The sequence below is a fragment of the Eucalyptus grandis genome, chromosome 3, assembly GCF_016545825.1.
Source record: "Eucalyptus grandis isolate ANBG69807.140 chromosome 3, ASM1654582v1, whole genome shotgun sequence".
NCBI classification, from domain to species: domain Eukaryota; kingdom Viridiplantae; phylum Streptophyta; class Magnoliopsida; order Myrtales; family Myrtaceae; genus Eucalyptus; species Eucalyptus grandis.
This window is the reverse complement of record NC_052614.1, coordinates 23,410,618-23,426,768: the sequence shown is the minus strand read 5'-3', so window position 1 is coordinate 23,426,768 and position 16,151 is coordinate 23,410,618.

Below are 16,151 nucleotides of genomic sequence, written 5' to 3'. Positions count from 1 at the left end.
TCGTTTGGTAGTGCCATTATCAACAGATAGTGAAAATGGAGAACTACTCAACGAAAGAGATAAACAGAACAAAGCCACTAGAAGAGAAATGCAGGACTAGAAAAATGACAGTTCACGTGACTCTGCAAAAGGATACTAGTATATAGCACAGAGGTCACTAATTGAGACTATGGATTGATGAGAGAGAGAGAGAGAGAGAGAGAAAAGACTTAGTACTTCTTTTCTTTCTTAAAAAAAATGGAGGGATGAGAAGGAGGATACAGAATCAAGAAAAAGCATTCTCAGAGGAATAAAAAATGGATCAGTCTGGGTAGTTCGTTTGGTCCGATTCCCACCCTAGAATCGGGAATCGGACCGCCTGTACTAGACTGCACTCTGGGGAACCGCCTAGAACCAGCTGATCTAATTTAGTTTAGGTAGTTCGGTTTGGACGGTTCCGATTGCACACCATTAATTTTCTCGAGAGGACACGTAGAGAGGAAAAAAGAATTCTGGGTACTTCACCATCCTTTTCGTTTCACATAGATGTCCATTCCATCTGACGGCCTGTAGTTGTCAATGTGGGTTTCTCCATGACGGATCAGCTATTGGTGTTCATGCTAGAATTTGCTATTAAAGGGGGGAATACGACAGAACAAAGGACTCTCCATTCTAAAGAAAAAGATTGAATGACACACACCGAGATTCAAACACATATTCAGGCTCTCGGACATTCTCTCGATTCTCGAAAGATAGTGCACTAAAAGCAGCTTGATGGAAGGAATTCGGAACTGCTTATAAAATAGATGAAGTTGATACCTAAATTTTGACTATCATATTTTATTCTTTATCGCATAAAAAAATTAAGGATTAACCCGACTCTATAACAAAAGTACCATGATCATAATTTATATTCACATATTATTTAAGTCATGCATCACAGACAAGCCACATGATCCCACACAATATTATGATGGACGTCATGCATGCAAACGTGGGCACTATGACTGGCCATCTTCAGGAAGAGTTTCAATTCTGCACCCCACTCCTGATTGATAATGTTGGTTACTAAGTTGTTGCCTGCAGTTACCAATTTATCTCCGTTCGGGCATGCCGGATTACCCCCCATATGGTCGACTGAAGATGAATGAATCTGGATGAATATACTTCGACCTTCGAGATAAGGCTTAGATATATTTGCAGGCAAAATTAAGTGAAATTTCGTGTACATGAATTGGCAACAAGAGATGGAAGGATTCGGTCAAGATGGACTTCGAATTTATGGGAAGCCGAGTGAGGAATGTGTCCGTGAAGAAGAGACATATAGTGCAAAACAGGGGAAAATATATAAAAAGATCTCTTAGGTTGTTATGGAGGGACAAGCGTTTGTTTATTTCGGCTCTTTTATCTGCTTACAAGGACACACATACTCGGCTAGCATATGTGGACATAATATTCAACACCAGATTGGGAGATAAAGATGACGGGTTTAAAAGTAATATCGAGTTGGGGACCAACAGTTCTCAATTAGTGTGAATACTCCCAAATCCTTAACTCATGCGACATTGAATTTCCATTTTTAATTCGATTAATCATATGAGAATTATACATGAAGAGTTGCCACTAACTTATTAGAGCCGTCTATAAATCAAGTGAGGTATGTGAGGATACCTTACTTCCTACGTAACTAGAGATCTAGTGTTGCTATGTCGAAGACTTAATTACATAAGTTATCTAACTAATGCCCTTTTAATCCCCAGGCTTACTTACTTACCAAGATATTTTTACAAAATTATAAATCTTAAGGTTCTCATCCGCTAAGTGAACAAGCAATGCTTTTGTGTTTATAATGATTTGAAATGTACCCAAAATGTTCAGCTAAAACAAGCAAAATCAAAACTAAAAAAAAGCTACATAAAATATATACAATCAATTGATCTAAAAAAGGTAGTAAAAGAACGACCAAAAGTAAAGTGTATTAAAGTAATCCGATATGAGTAGGACAAAGAATATGACATGGCCTTGTTATTAAGCCTTAGGACAACAACCCCTATGAGGTTGACTTCGGAAACTATTTTATCTTAAAATGGGTAACATGAGTTAGCGAAATTTTCAGAGACAAGTGAAGCCTTACATCGGTACTTTGTCGTCCGAGTTCAGATCCCAGTCCAACTTTTGGATATTAGGTATTCACGTAATCCTCCTCAAGTTTATCCTAGGTTATGACACTTCCACATTACTTATTCAATTATTTGAAGTGAATCCTAAATTAAACTAAGCTATTTACTATGGTTTTTTTTTTCTTAACAACTATTTTCATTTTTTCTTTACATTTTTCAGACTAAGTCTATTTCATTTATTAAGACTAATTAGTTAAACCGATCCCAAGTGGATCCTAAACTAAACCAAATATTACTATTTTTATTCAAAGTGACTATTCTAAGTCTATTATCGAGCCTAATCTAGAGTTCAAATTCTAGAACTAACTCTAATCCTAATTAAAGCTAATGAAAATCTCCAAACTTCTCCGATCCACCTCCACAGTTCGGTTTATCATAGTCTCACTGCACTCACTCATGCACCACGATCAATAAAAGCATTAGAATGCTCACAAAAAGAATTGACCACCAAAGAGCTAGGAAAAATCAATAAATTGGCACTCAGCACATCTCCTGCATCAAGCATATCAAGCAAGGAGAATCAACACACTTAATCGCATGAACAAATGGGGTCCGATTTTGATGAAAAACCCATGAATTTGCAGCTTATTAAGTTTACTTTAGTTTCTCAGATAACCATTTTCATGATCAGAGCCACAAAACCCGAAATTGTAAATCACATCAGAAAATTATGAAACCAGTCCTGTTTGAAAGCTTAAGACGTCTTCTAAAACTTTGTAGTTTATCATTTACTGAGATTCGGCCCATATTTTAACGAAATTGCAGAAACAGCCTTGAAGGTCAGACTGGCCTTTGACATTCTGACTGCTACTTTGAGAAGACATTTGACCGAGCAATTCAATTTGGAATTTCATGAAACGTGAATGAATGGAAAGATCTGGAAGCCTTTTAAAAGTTTGTAATTCATGATATTTCGATATTTTGTCATTAAGATCTCCTAAATCCCCAAAATACCGAGTACGCCTGATCAGACTTCTAATTCCAGATTCAACTTCAATTTTCTATTATCTTTGTCCTAGATTTTGAGGTGGATTTGACCTACTAAATGATCTTCAACTTGGGCTAATAATCTACCAAAACGAAGCTTAAAATGTCATGATTATTCCATTAGTTAATTCCTTTTGATGATTTGTTCGTTTACTAGGTCGAATAACCTGATTAATCTTAATGATTCAGTGGACTCCGAACCTGTGATACTTCTCATCAACAAATTGTCAGGCACACGTATTTTGGTCCTTTAAACCAATCCCATTGACCTTACATGACTCATCACGCACAAAATACGAGCAACCCCACAAAGAGTTCCTCAACAGCACTTATTTGCTACGCTTACGGGGCCTATATAAAAGAACCTTCCAACAGTGATCATGCAATACGTCTCATAGCAAGCATATGAAGAACAAACCAGCCACATGCCCACGGTGAACTCGTCAGCATCTCGCTCTCGATCAAAACCTTACCTGAAATGCTCGCTGTTCTATTTCGAGAATACAATCAAACCTGTGGTAAGCACTTCACTCAAAGGATCTAGCTGCAGCTGTGAAACAACGATTCACATCCGAATTATCATCAGGACAAGCTCAAGTCACCAACAGATCCTCAATTGGAGGCTTTTTTCAAATAAATCACAACAAAATTTCTCAGCCTCGGCTTTATACAGAGAATATCAGAACATAGAGTATGAGTCTATGTTCATCATACCTTGAGTTTCAGTTTTGGAAGATGAGCAAATCGAAGAACAGAGTTCCTAGATACGTCAATGATGGAGATCAAAGAATAGAGTTCCAAACAGATTAATCTACTAAGACTAAACTCTATCAAAGGTGTTCACTAAAATCCCTAAACTAAATGCATACTAACCAAATGAAACTAACCTAAATCTAGCACTGGATTCTTTTTTTTTTTTTTTTTTTTTTTCATCTGGTCTTGTCTTATATCTATTTTATAAGTCACTATGTGTACTATGTGTAGGTTACGAAACCCTACTTCTTCACTCACATATCTCTACCTCAACCCTTGAGGAAGTGGGAAATCGAACTCAACACCTCTGCATTTTCAAGTGTAAAAGGTGTCTACCGGACTAACCCCTAGTAGTTAAATCTAGCACTAAACATAACAACCTAATCAAGATCTCCATCTCTAGCTATTATACAATTTTTTAATTTATCGAATTTTTCTGTTAAAAATTATTATTCATATAGTAGAGGGGGCTCGGGCTGCTCCTCTGGCCCGGTCTGAAATTGGAATGGACGCTTCCGCCCGGCAAGGGCCACATCTCTAGTATCATGGGTTCTGGATCTTAAGCTTGGGACATTATTGGGCTCTTAAATCAAGCCCAGTCAACTGAACTAAACCCATTTCATAAAAGGTCAAACCCAGCCCAAACATTAAAAAGCTGAGTCAAGCCCGTCCCAAATCAAACCCAACGTGCAAAGATTTTGAACCTCACCTTGTCGAGGAATAATTAACGCATGAACAGAAACAATGGAACGTGTACCATTGAATGCTTCACAAACTCCTGGCCATTCCTCACACATTATCACCACAGAGCCATCGTCATCTATGAAGCACGGACACATTCAAATGACCTCTGTGTCGTGTCGGATACGTTTGGACACGCGGTCAACACGTGACAAAAAATTCGACACATGATCAACTCTTTCCGACACGCTCCGATATGCATGTCTAGAGGTTTGTGGGCGGGTCTGCAGGTGCGAAGGGAAGAAGGTGATGGAGGGTGGAGGCGAGGGTGAGGGAGCAGAGGCAACGCTGCGAGTGATGGCAAGGGAGGGTAGAGGAAGAGTAAAGACCAAGACGATCGAGAAGGCTGCGACCACCAACTGCAATGCCAAGATGGAGAACCGTAATGCCGCGATGGAGGGCTGGATGCGAGGCTACGATGGCAAAGGGGTAGGGAACGGAGGTGAGGCAGTGGCAAACGATTATGATGAGGTGCCCGAGAGAGCAAAGATTAAGAGGTAGAGACCAAGCAAGGGAGAGGAGAAGACGACTGCTAGAGTTTTTGGGTTGTCACTTTACTGAGGTTGCTTTTTCAGTTTTAGGAAGATGAGAGACGAGAGCAGGCGACGGCTACTGGGGAAGAAACGAAAGCCTTGTGCGGCGTGATTTTCTTTTCTTTTCTATTTTGGAGAGAGGGGAGGATGGAGCCTCGTGGCTGTGACTTCAATTTTGGGAAGTGACAGGTGCAAGCGGTGGGTGGGGTGGGGAAGAAAGCAAAGGGTGAAATAAATGGGTGGGACCCATTTAGCCTAAAAAAACAGAATATTAAATAAATTTATTAATAAATCGTAAGGCTAAAAATAAATAAATAGGTGGGTTAAAAAGTTATTTTGAAAAATAAAAGCACTGTTAAATAATGATAAATTTTGATCACTATAAAAAAAAACATAAATTTATTTTGACTCTAATCTCTCATTAGTTATTTATTTAACCAATAACTTTTGTTAAAGTCAAAAAATATCTTTCCAATTTTTTTCATGAATAAATTTATTAATGTTGTTAGTGTAGATTCATTATAAGCTATTTGTTACTATTTATTTATTTATGAATTTGAATAAATTAATTTAAATATAATAATTTATCATGTATATATAAAAATAGTCATTTAATATACAACGTATCTCAACATGTCGAAATTCTCTTTTTTTCTAAAAAATGACGTGTCGACGTATCGTGTCGTGTTATGTTGCGGGTCACGTGTCCATGTCGGTGCTACTTAGATCGTCATAGCAAGCTCTGTTGCAACCGCGAAACATATATAAAAGACAACGTTTAGATTCGATCTTGTTAACAAAGAAATCTAACTGAAAACGTACTCAGCAATTAATAGAAAATTCCTTTCTCATGAAACATGTTCACAAGCGTTGCAACCCTCTCAAAGCACATCCGACGACAGCGTCCGAACCTTTTGAGGGATTTAGAAGCATTAATTATAAGACGGTCCAAATGGTCTCTCAATTATGAGTGCGGGCTCTCCCAAACCTTTCTCTTGCGTAACATTTGGACAATTCATTTTTTAAGTTCTTTTTAGCCTAATTAAATCTAAGAGTTGCCACTAGCAATTTGGAATTGGCTAAAAACCATATGAGATGTAGGAGGCTTGACTCATTTCCTACGTAACTGGAGATTCTAAATACGAGAACTTGATTACGCTATATTTATATTAATGCCATTTCGGTGCCTCTAACTCGGAAAGTAGTTACCTAGGTGGTTATGAACTGTTTTTACCATTTTACTCTTTTTGCATTTTTCCTCTTACCTTCTGCCTTTTATTCTATTATTTCTTTTGTTCCCATCATCTTCCTCCTTCCTCAGATGGACGAGCCTCTGCCCTGGACTTCTCAGAACTTCCATCGATAAAACCCCAAAGGTGCATTAAACGATACCTACTCCCGCAAATCTTGTCACTGGCAACAATCGCTAACCTCCGATCATCAAACGAAATGCCGTTACCGGATCACCACAGTCAACCACTCCCGGCCACCGAAATTTATCATCGCCGGCCACCCCATGAAGTAGGGCAAAGCACAGAACAGATGGAAAGGAAGTGGACGCATCAACACTCCCAGAAACGACGCAATATGGCAGAAAATGTGATGTTCAACAACCATTAAGAACGCGTCTTATCACGCAAAACATATAGATATGCACTCAAGGTAATTTAAAATCGGGAATAAACTCTGCATTTCGTCGGACATACAGCGGAAGTGGGCTGAGGACAAGGTATTGACCATTTTTAGACCTCGAACTCGGATCTAGACCGAAAGAAATTATCAAGAAACAATCGAAATCAGACATATCAACTCACTCGAACCCAGCGTATGGTTTAGAAAAAATACCAGTCTCGGCCTCTGATTGGACCAAAAGAGGGCGACGGTTCATGGGAACGGGGTTTAACCACGAAGACTCCTACCCGCCTCGAAGCCGACGGCCATAGTATGAGTTCGGGACGAGTCAAACTACAGCCGGCTGCCTCCCTTCGTCTCCGAGCCGCAATCCTCGGATTAAGGAACTCGAACCGAGCAACTAAAGAAACTCTGGAAATGCTGAGAATCAGGAGAGAGAAGTAGTGAGAAACGATGTCGGCTGGAGGTTGTTGGACGGCAACAGTGGAAGTGGCCGGTCAGGTGAGGTCCAGAGAGAAAGAGACCCAAAGAGACCAGCAAAGGGAGATGTGGGACTGAGAGGAGGAGAAGGCGAATGGATCGGTGAGGGGACGCCGGTAATGGCTGCGACTGGTGGTGGCGACTGAGGCTATGGACGGAAGAGGGTGGTCGACAGTGAGATTGAGGTGAGGGGGGAATGGAGAAGAAAAGAGCGCGTGAGATTTATAACCGAAAAAAGAGAGTGCGCGTGAGGACCGAGATGAGCAAAAAGAAGACAGCCGCTTTCTCTTTCCCCAGCCTTGTCTGCAGTAAATCCCCATTTTTCATTTTTAGCTCTTTGGATTGCTTGTTTCACACTCCATTTTTTATTCCTAACTATTGTTCATATTGTTAATGTTGAATTGACTATATTATTTATTACAAGATTCACTCTTGACTTAAGTTTATTTCTTTGATGGAATTATCTATGCTTCTCTTAAACAATATTTATTAAGGTTAAATGTGAGGTCAACTCTTGATTTTAAGATCATCATTTGCCTTTTTTTTCTTCCTTTTCTTTCTCCATTTGAAACAAAGTTAATGTACCTCTTTTTCAAATAAGATAATAATCATTTGGTAGATAACTAATTATTTGACGAAAAAGCTAATTATTGTGTTAGTGAGTTGTTTATTTTTTTTAACTAGGAAATATTATTCAAAAAATAGCCTAAACACAAGTAAAAGGAAAAGAACTATCTACTAGTTTTAGTACACATTTAGTCTATATGTGTCAATATGTTATAGTTTGCATATTTTAACTGCTCAACCTTCATTTTATTCAGTGAATTTGATAGTCAAATTTTTAATTATTTTATTGTGTAATGTATTAAATATTTTAAGTGACCTTGATCCGTTCATTTTCAAAAGGATAGTCAATCAAACATGATCCGATCTTTCTTCTTTGATGTGTAATAAAAATATTATGCTGATTATGATAATTACCTCCTCTATGGCAACCAAGAAGAATATATTTCTCTCTTTGACCCTTTTATAAAGACGACATAACCTTGAACAAGAACATGCGTCCACAAACTTCTTAAAGAAAACCTCTCACATTAGGAAATTGCCTAATAATGTTTCAAATAAACTTGTTGACTTGATTGATTGTTGTTTTCCATTTGCACTTTCATCATCGATGAATACATTTAAGCAATTAGACAATATTGTCTTACATAGTGACTACATTACCAAAAAAAAAAAAAAAGATGCAATGAAAAATGAGTAAATTGTGTATAATGCATACATCAACCGCAATATCGAAGTTGAAAAAATTTACCATTATGAGGACAATCAAAGGAAATAAAGTAAAAAAAAAAAAAATCAGATAAAACTAACATTTTCTATTTATTCCAATATATGATTAGTGCTTGCTCTAATTACAATAATGGATAATAAGTTCATAAGAAAACAAGCATGAAAGAAATATTGAAATGTAATTGGTGTAAAAGAAGCGGTTAGGTAAAGAAAAAGGCTCGTGCTATTTCCACCCCTTATTGTCTCCTACATCCCCATCACATCTAATTGACTACATATTCATTTGCGGATCCCATTATTAATTTGAGATGATTTCTTACATTTTTCTCTTATTTTTCTTTTGTTTCAATTTCTAGAGATGAAACTAACCACACTCCTTTCAAACAGCTTTTCTAAGGTTAAATATGGGGTTCAACTCTTTTGAAAAAAATATTTTACCCGAATCAGAAATAATTTTTTTTATTACATTAATAAGAGTCTCATTATTCACTTAAAGCCATATATATCAAGGATAGTTTTCAATTTATAGTACAAGAAGCTCCAGATGCATTTGTTGACATGGTTAATTGTTGTTTTTCATTTGCGGTTTCATCATCAATAAATATGTTTAAGTAATTTGGGTTCTATTCAATATTGTCCTCCATGATAACTACACTACAAAAAACAATACAATGAAAGATGAGTAAATTGTGGATAATGCATTCATTAACCACAATATTCAATATTTGGGTAAATTCTTGTTAATTTGTAATGAAAATTGAAGTCAAAAAATCCAAAATCATGAGGATTATTTGGAGAAATAAAGTTAATAATGGGCGGAATAAATTTAAAAGAAGACAAACATGAAGGAAACGTTAGAATGTAATGGGTTTAGAAGAAACATCTAAAGCGAATTTTTTTTTATTTAAAAGGGATATTGCTAGTTTTGTCTTTTAATAAAATTGAAACAAAAGAAAACAAAGAAAAATGGTAAGAAACTATTTTAAATTAATGATAGGACTCATAACAAATATTGTAGTCAAATCAATATGAAGAAGGGGCGTGGGAGCTAATAGTAGAGTGAGAAATAGCATGAGCTTAAAAAAATTGTTTGATAGGGATATAAATAATTTTATCTTTTAATAAAATCGAGACAAAAGAAAATAGAGAAAAAGGTAAAAAGAATATTAAATTAAGAGTAAGAACCGTAATAGATAATTAGTCAATTTTATATGAGAAGAGTATCAGAGGAGACAACAAAAGATGAAAATAACGCGAACTTTTTCTCTTTGTACCCTCTGCACTTTTACTGCTACTCAGCCCCTGCCCCGTGTGTAAAGTAAACCCCGATACCCCCTTTTGTCCTATTCATCCGCAGCCCCCAACTACGGCCAATCACCTCCTGCCTTGTCTATAAAGTAAACCCAGATCCTCCCTTTGGTTACAGTTGAGAAGCTTGCGATTGTGAGGATTTGGACGAGCGCCATGTGGCGCGAGAATTTCTGCCGTAGAAAAGCATGGTCCGGGGTGGAATCGAGCCGAGCTCTGTCAAGCCTTGGCCTGGGCAATTATAAGATAATGCAAGTATGTAATAATGCATTCATATGGTGGCTCGAGCTAAGGTCTCAAGCTGCAAAGATAGACATACCTATCATTTGGGCAATAGAGCTATGTAATCTGCCACGTAATTATTGGCTGATTAGTAATTGCAGAGAGAGAGATCTTCCTCCTTGGATGCTCGGTGATACGAAAATATTCACCGTGAGTTGTGGAAACGACCGCTATCATGATATTTTGACTCATGCTGGGTTTCATTGAAAAAGAAAATAACTTTTTAAATATTACCTTGAATTTGAGTGAATTGGGACAGCTGGCTTGTCGCTACAATATATAGGGAATTGAGACCTGCCTCCACGGGGTGCCGAGTACGGATTGGAGATTATATGTTCTCAATTTTATATTCCGAATTATATGTAATGGAATTGAACATGCATATGTCGTCTATGTTAAATTAATGTCTCGAGTTTGAATTCAAATGACGATTTGTTAAACCAAATTTTGTTGATAAAGATTTTCCAAGTAGAAAAAAACTCCATTAGACTCGAAGAAGGATTACAAAAAGAGGAAATAAAAAAAAATAGAAACGAATTTCCTCATATGTGGAAGCCTATAGAAGCTGAATTATTTTCGTGGGCCCAAGTCAAGAATTTCTTCTTTGAGCTCAAAACTTTCATGCCTGAATTTTCTTCTTTTAGCCAATGGAAACAAGGAAAGAAAAAAATTGAGAAGCTCCTGCACATAAGCCTCTGCACATGAAACAAAGCGTAGGTGGGCCCAGGTCAAACTTTGACCTGGGCACGCGTATAAAAGCAGAGACAATTTACAAGTCTTCTTTTCTTTGCTTGAAAGAAGCCGCCGAAGCAAGAAACTGCTGAAACCTACGTAGAACCAAATGTTTACGCCGTTTGGGAAAGAGCCGCATGTTCCCTTGAAGCCACGCAAATCTTTCCAAAGGAACGCGAAGATTTACGTACGTGGACCAAAGACGAACACCGGTATGACATCTTGATTTTGAGTTACATTTTTGATTGGATAAGTTGGATCTTTCATCGACACGCCATAGTGTTTTTCTCTGACACGGCCACTCATGCGATAACTAGCCTATCGGGTGAAGCTATTGAGGGATTTTAATACAATAGACTTGAGAATTCAACTAGAAATCGACTGCTCGACCGTGCTAATCTGCAATGATCATTACGGCACAATTAAAAATCGATTTGAGACCGAAAATAAGTCGATTCGATTGAGATGTGTGATCAAGTGTGGGTGATTCCACCTAATTGCAAAATTCTCGTCAATTAGCACTAGACCAATTTTCTATCGTTTTGGATACCCTATGTCTGTATTTGAAATCTTGAGATTTTCATGACCACCAAAGAGTCGTCAATATGTCAAGAGGTATGTGTGGTTTGAAGAAAATTGACCACGAAGTCAATTGCACCAAAATTTTTAAAAGTTACCGCAGTAGACTAGGTTACGCTAAAATCGCGTCAAATTAAAATTAACCGCAAATTTGAATTTGATTTAAATTGAAAATTTTGTTATAATGAGTTATTTTAACGTTGACTCATCTTTTGAGAAATTTTCTGTGAGTGGGGATTTTTACGGAAAATTGATTCGAGTGATTCGGAAAACAAACGGAAATTCGAATTGACCATTTTGAAGGGATTTCTGGCCTCTGGCGTGAAGTACTTGGTGAAAGGAAATCTTGTGGACTTATTCTTCAACAAAAATGGGCCTCAATCGGAGAAGTTTGTTAAGAAATCAGATTTCGAGAAAAAGGAAATAGAATTCGAAATTGAGGGAAATTCGGAGGTTTGGGGGACTGTCTTATTTCAGTCCTCAATTGAATTTCAAATTATGCAAGTTGGTGTTGAAATTGGTCTTGGATGACCAATTGTTATTTTTGTTGTGTGAAGTCGAGCAAATGAATAATTGTGTTTTGATTATTTTCATTTCCCCCTTCAGCCGATCAACCCCTCTGCCCTCATGCCCGCGTTCCTTTTTCTCTCTCTTTCTCTATCTCTCCCTCACGCATTTCTTTTCCCTAGTCGACGGTCCCCTACAAATTGGTCTTCCATTTGCTTTTGATCTTTAACCGCTGGCCCCCCTCCTCCTTATCCTCTCATACGTTACTCTTTCTCTCTTACTCTCTCTCTCTCTCTCTCTCTCTCTCTCTCTCTCTCGCACACTTTTTCCTTCCCCCTCTCAACCGACCAACCCTCTGCTCTTCTATCTTTTGCTTTTGTTTTCTTCTTTCTTTGGTCTTCTCTCTAGCCTGCCAACTTTGACGACTCCCTTGTCTCTTTCTATTTTTTTCTTCCATTTTGTTTCACCTGCACGTCCCCTGCCCCCACCATGCCCTTTTCGAATTTGCTGCTTTCTTCTTCACAGGCGCCCCATCGATTCTCCTCCATTCGGCCATGAAGACATTGGTCAAATTTTCCCAACAAGCTCCTCTCGATTGACCCTCCATCGTGGCCTGTCTTTGCTCCACCAAAGCTGCCCCCCATCCATCAACGTTGGCCCATCTTCGAAGCCCAAACAACAGCTCTATTTCAACAAGTCCAACTGCCACAACTCGGCCCGGTTCATGGCCATTCTAGTCACGGCCTGCACCCCCACCTGTGGCCACCAAGTCTAGCCCAAGCTGTGCCTGAACCAGCTGCCGTTGCAGCTCCTTGGGCCCAAGTTCTTAACCAAAACCCAGTAGGGGTTTGTGGGCATCAAGGCCCGTTTTTGAGCCTGTCCCGGCTCCACTTGGTACCGCTGCTTTGAAGTTTTTGACCCGTCTCCTTGTCCCCATCGTTTTGATCCGAGTAGATAATTAATCAAGTGAGTTTAACTTATTAATCCCTACTTAATAAGTTAATGACATTTAAAGGTTGATTAGTTTAGATTAAGTATGGATTAGGTGGTTAGTTAGATTGAATTAGTGAATTAACCAACCGATTTTGCATATTAGGTGGTTAGTTTAGTGTAAGTAGGGCCTAGACAAGCTCTAGTATTTATCTAGAGTGGTTCAAAAAAAATTTGGGCTCATCTCGGCTTTTAATTAGGCTTTACGGGCCTAAGTCTTATTTATTTGCATTTAATAATTAATTTTCGTAATTATTTAATTAATTATTTATTTTCCAAAATTAGACCGGAATAGTCGGTGACCGGAATTTTATGCTAATTGCAGTGGTGTTATTTGTTTATTTAATTGAGTTATAATTTGTGTTGATTGTGTATAATTTGTGATTTTGCGATTTAATCCAAAATTTATTTAATTTCAAAAATTAATTGAATAATCACCGAGTGTCGGTTTACAGCGCCAAAAATGGATTTGTGGGTTGTTATAATGTTGGGATTTTCAAGCGAGAGAAAATTGTATTTTGGTTATGGCCAACTGTGTACCCACACGATTTTCTTATCGGGTATGATTAAAATTGTGAAATGGTTAGATGATTAAGATGGTATATTGTATCAACCTGCGAGCTCGATACATCAACTTAGAGTAAGTAGTATATCGGTATACTATATCAACTCACGAGCTCTGATATGTCAGCGTAGTGCGAGCAGTATACCTGACAGCTTCTAGTAAGCATTATTAGTATACTATATTGGGCTGCAAACGATATGTCCGCTTAGAGCGAACAATATACTATCTATTGGTAGCTTCTGGTGAGCTATACTATCTATATATCAGCTTAGAGTGAGTAATCTTGATTTTGATCGGACTTTATAGATAGTATTGATTGAAATGACCAAGGAATGGTCTCGATGACATGGAATCAATTGAGTCGATTGATTGATGATTCGATTTGAGTGGATGAATTGAATTGCGAAGTGATTGATTGGAGGGTTATTTGAACTGTATCGACTTGCAGGAATGAATTGAGGCTAAGGTAATTCCTCTAACTCATGTTTGTGCCTAAGCAGCCCTGAGGGCGTATTTTCTTCCTAGTCAAGGTCTTAGGGGGTGAACTTGCTGAGACATTGCCTCACTCCGTTGTAGAATAACATTTTCAAGTTCGCAGATGTTGATTCCCCCTGAGCGTCATGGTCATCCCATGAGGGTTACTGAGCAGGTCTCTATTTTCCCCAACCCCAGAGGTGTTTGGATTTACGAGCTAGTTGTAATCATGGTCTGGGTCGAAGAGATTCCACACCAGGAGACACCTAATCGATTCAGAGCCTGGTTCCACACCACTCCCTATGGTATTAGGCTAGGCCCCCTTAGGAGTTTTGATATCTCTGCTGCGGTGATCGATGCTGCTCTGGACAAGGATTTAGTTGACCCTCCTGATGGCATAATGGAGGACCCGCCGTCTAGCCGGGATCCCGTGGACACTGAAGAATCGGCAAACGAGTCGGACTAGCTGGTCATAGGACAGCTTGTTTTGGAGAGTCGACTTTTTGTAGACATTGTAAATTTTGTCTAGTAATGTATATAAATTAATCTGATATGTATAAAGGTGTGTTGTGGTTTTCAAAAAAAATCGTGGTCCTACTTTTCTATCCTATTGAATTGTTGTCTAGGGATTATTTATCTACTTCCGTATGTGCATTAAAATGAATGGGTCGGCAATGCATCTTGGGACGTCGCTATTTAATCGACCATTAAGGGATTAGCATGTGCTCGGAGGATCGGGGCGTGACATCCCCGTTTAATGGTATTGGAGACAGGTCTGTGTTTGGAGTGATAAGGTGCAATGAGTCATGGGATAGTTAGTAGGAATGGCATTTATTTCATGCTGGTGCATGTGATTGATAATTGATTGGTAGCTATTTGATGTGGATCACTTAAATTCTAATTTGGAATTGGAATTGGAAAATAGGTATCTATAAATATCCTGTAGATGAGTGATCAGGAGCTGAGAACTCCTAGTAAGAGGACAGTAGCCTCTGTGACTCGAGGTACAGCGTTGACATGGGTCGATACTTGAGGTAGAGTGCAAGCTCGGGCTAGCGCGAGTGTAAGAGTATTGCTGCAGGCCGGTACTAGTGTAGCAGCACCGAGCAATCCTAGGTTCAATGGGATCGTTCAGGCGTTAGGGTTCCTTAGACACTTGTTGAGCCAGTAAACTTGGAACCGAGCCGCAACTATTGCCGCTATTACTGTCGCTGCTAGTATCGTGACTACTGTTGTTATTGCACCTACTGAGGTCCAACCTGAAATTATGATCAGGGAACAGACTACAGTATTTGAGTCAAGATTCAATTTAGGCAAAAATGAAAATCGGTCAGGGAAAAGATCGATGTTGAGAGAAAAGTATTCCATTTCGCCCAATAGGAAGGGTGGGATAGTTAAGTCAGCATCGAGTCAAAATGGCGCATGTTGTTCCCATGGGTGACGACAGAGATCGGCCTTATGTCTTTCCTAGGACAAGAATTTGTTTTGAGTGTAGCCAATAGGGTTACCTGGCTAGAAACTATCCTAGAAGGCCAATGGGACAGATCAGAGGGAATGTGTTGTAGAACGCACCACGGGGTTTTTAGAACAAGCTTTTGGTACAATAAAGAGTACATGTTGTCACCTGACAAGAGATAGAAGACTCATCAGATCTGTGCCGAGTTGGTAGAAAGAAGCATGAATCAATCCAGTGCCTGGGTATGGCTAGAACGTGCTTTGATTAGGGCCAGCATGGCCATCAGATGAGGGACTATCAATGAAAGTCCAAGGGAGCATAGACACCGCTATCACAGTTAGGACGCCACTAGGATGGCGAAAGGGACAAGAATAAAACCGATCATGCGCCGATCAAAGGAAGAATGTTTTTGGGTAATTTTATCAGAGTAATGCAGCGAAGTTTTGGGTTAGGTTGGTAGAATTTCAGATTGTGTAATAAAGTTGTAGAAGAAGAATCACAGACTAGGGTTGTACTTGATTAGTTGCTTGTGTATAACTTTGACATTATATATGAAAAGACTTAGCTCAAAGAGCCTCTCGTAGTAGTGGATTGTTGCCATGAAATAATCCAATCTAATCTATTAGCATGTGGAAGTGTCGAGTATTGGGAGTTGAGAAGGATCCTTGATTTCATTAAAC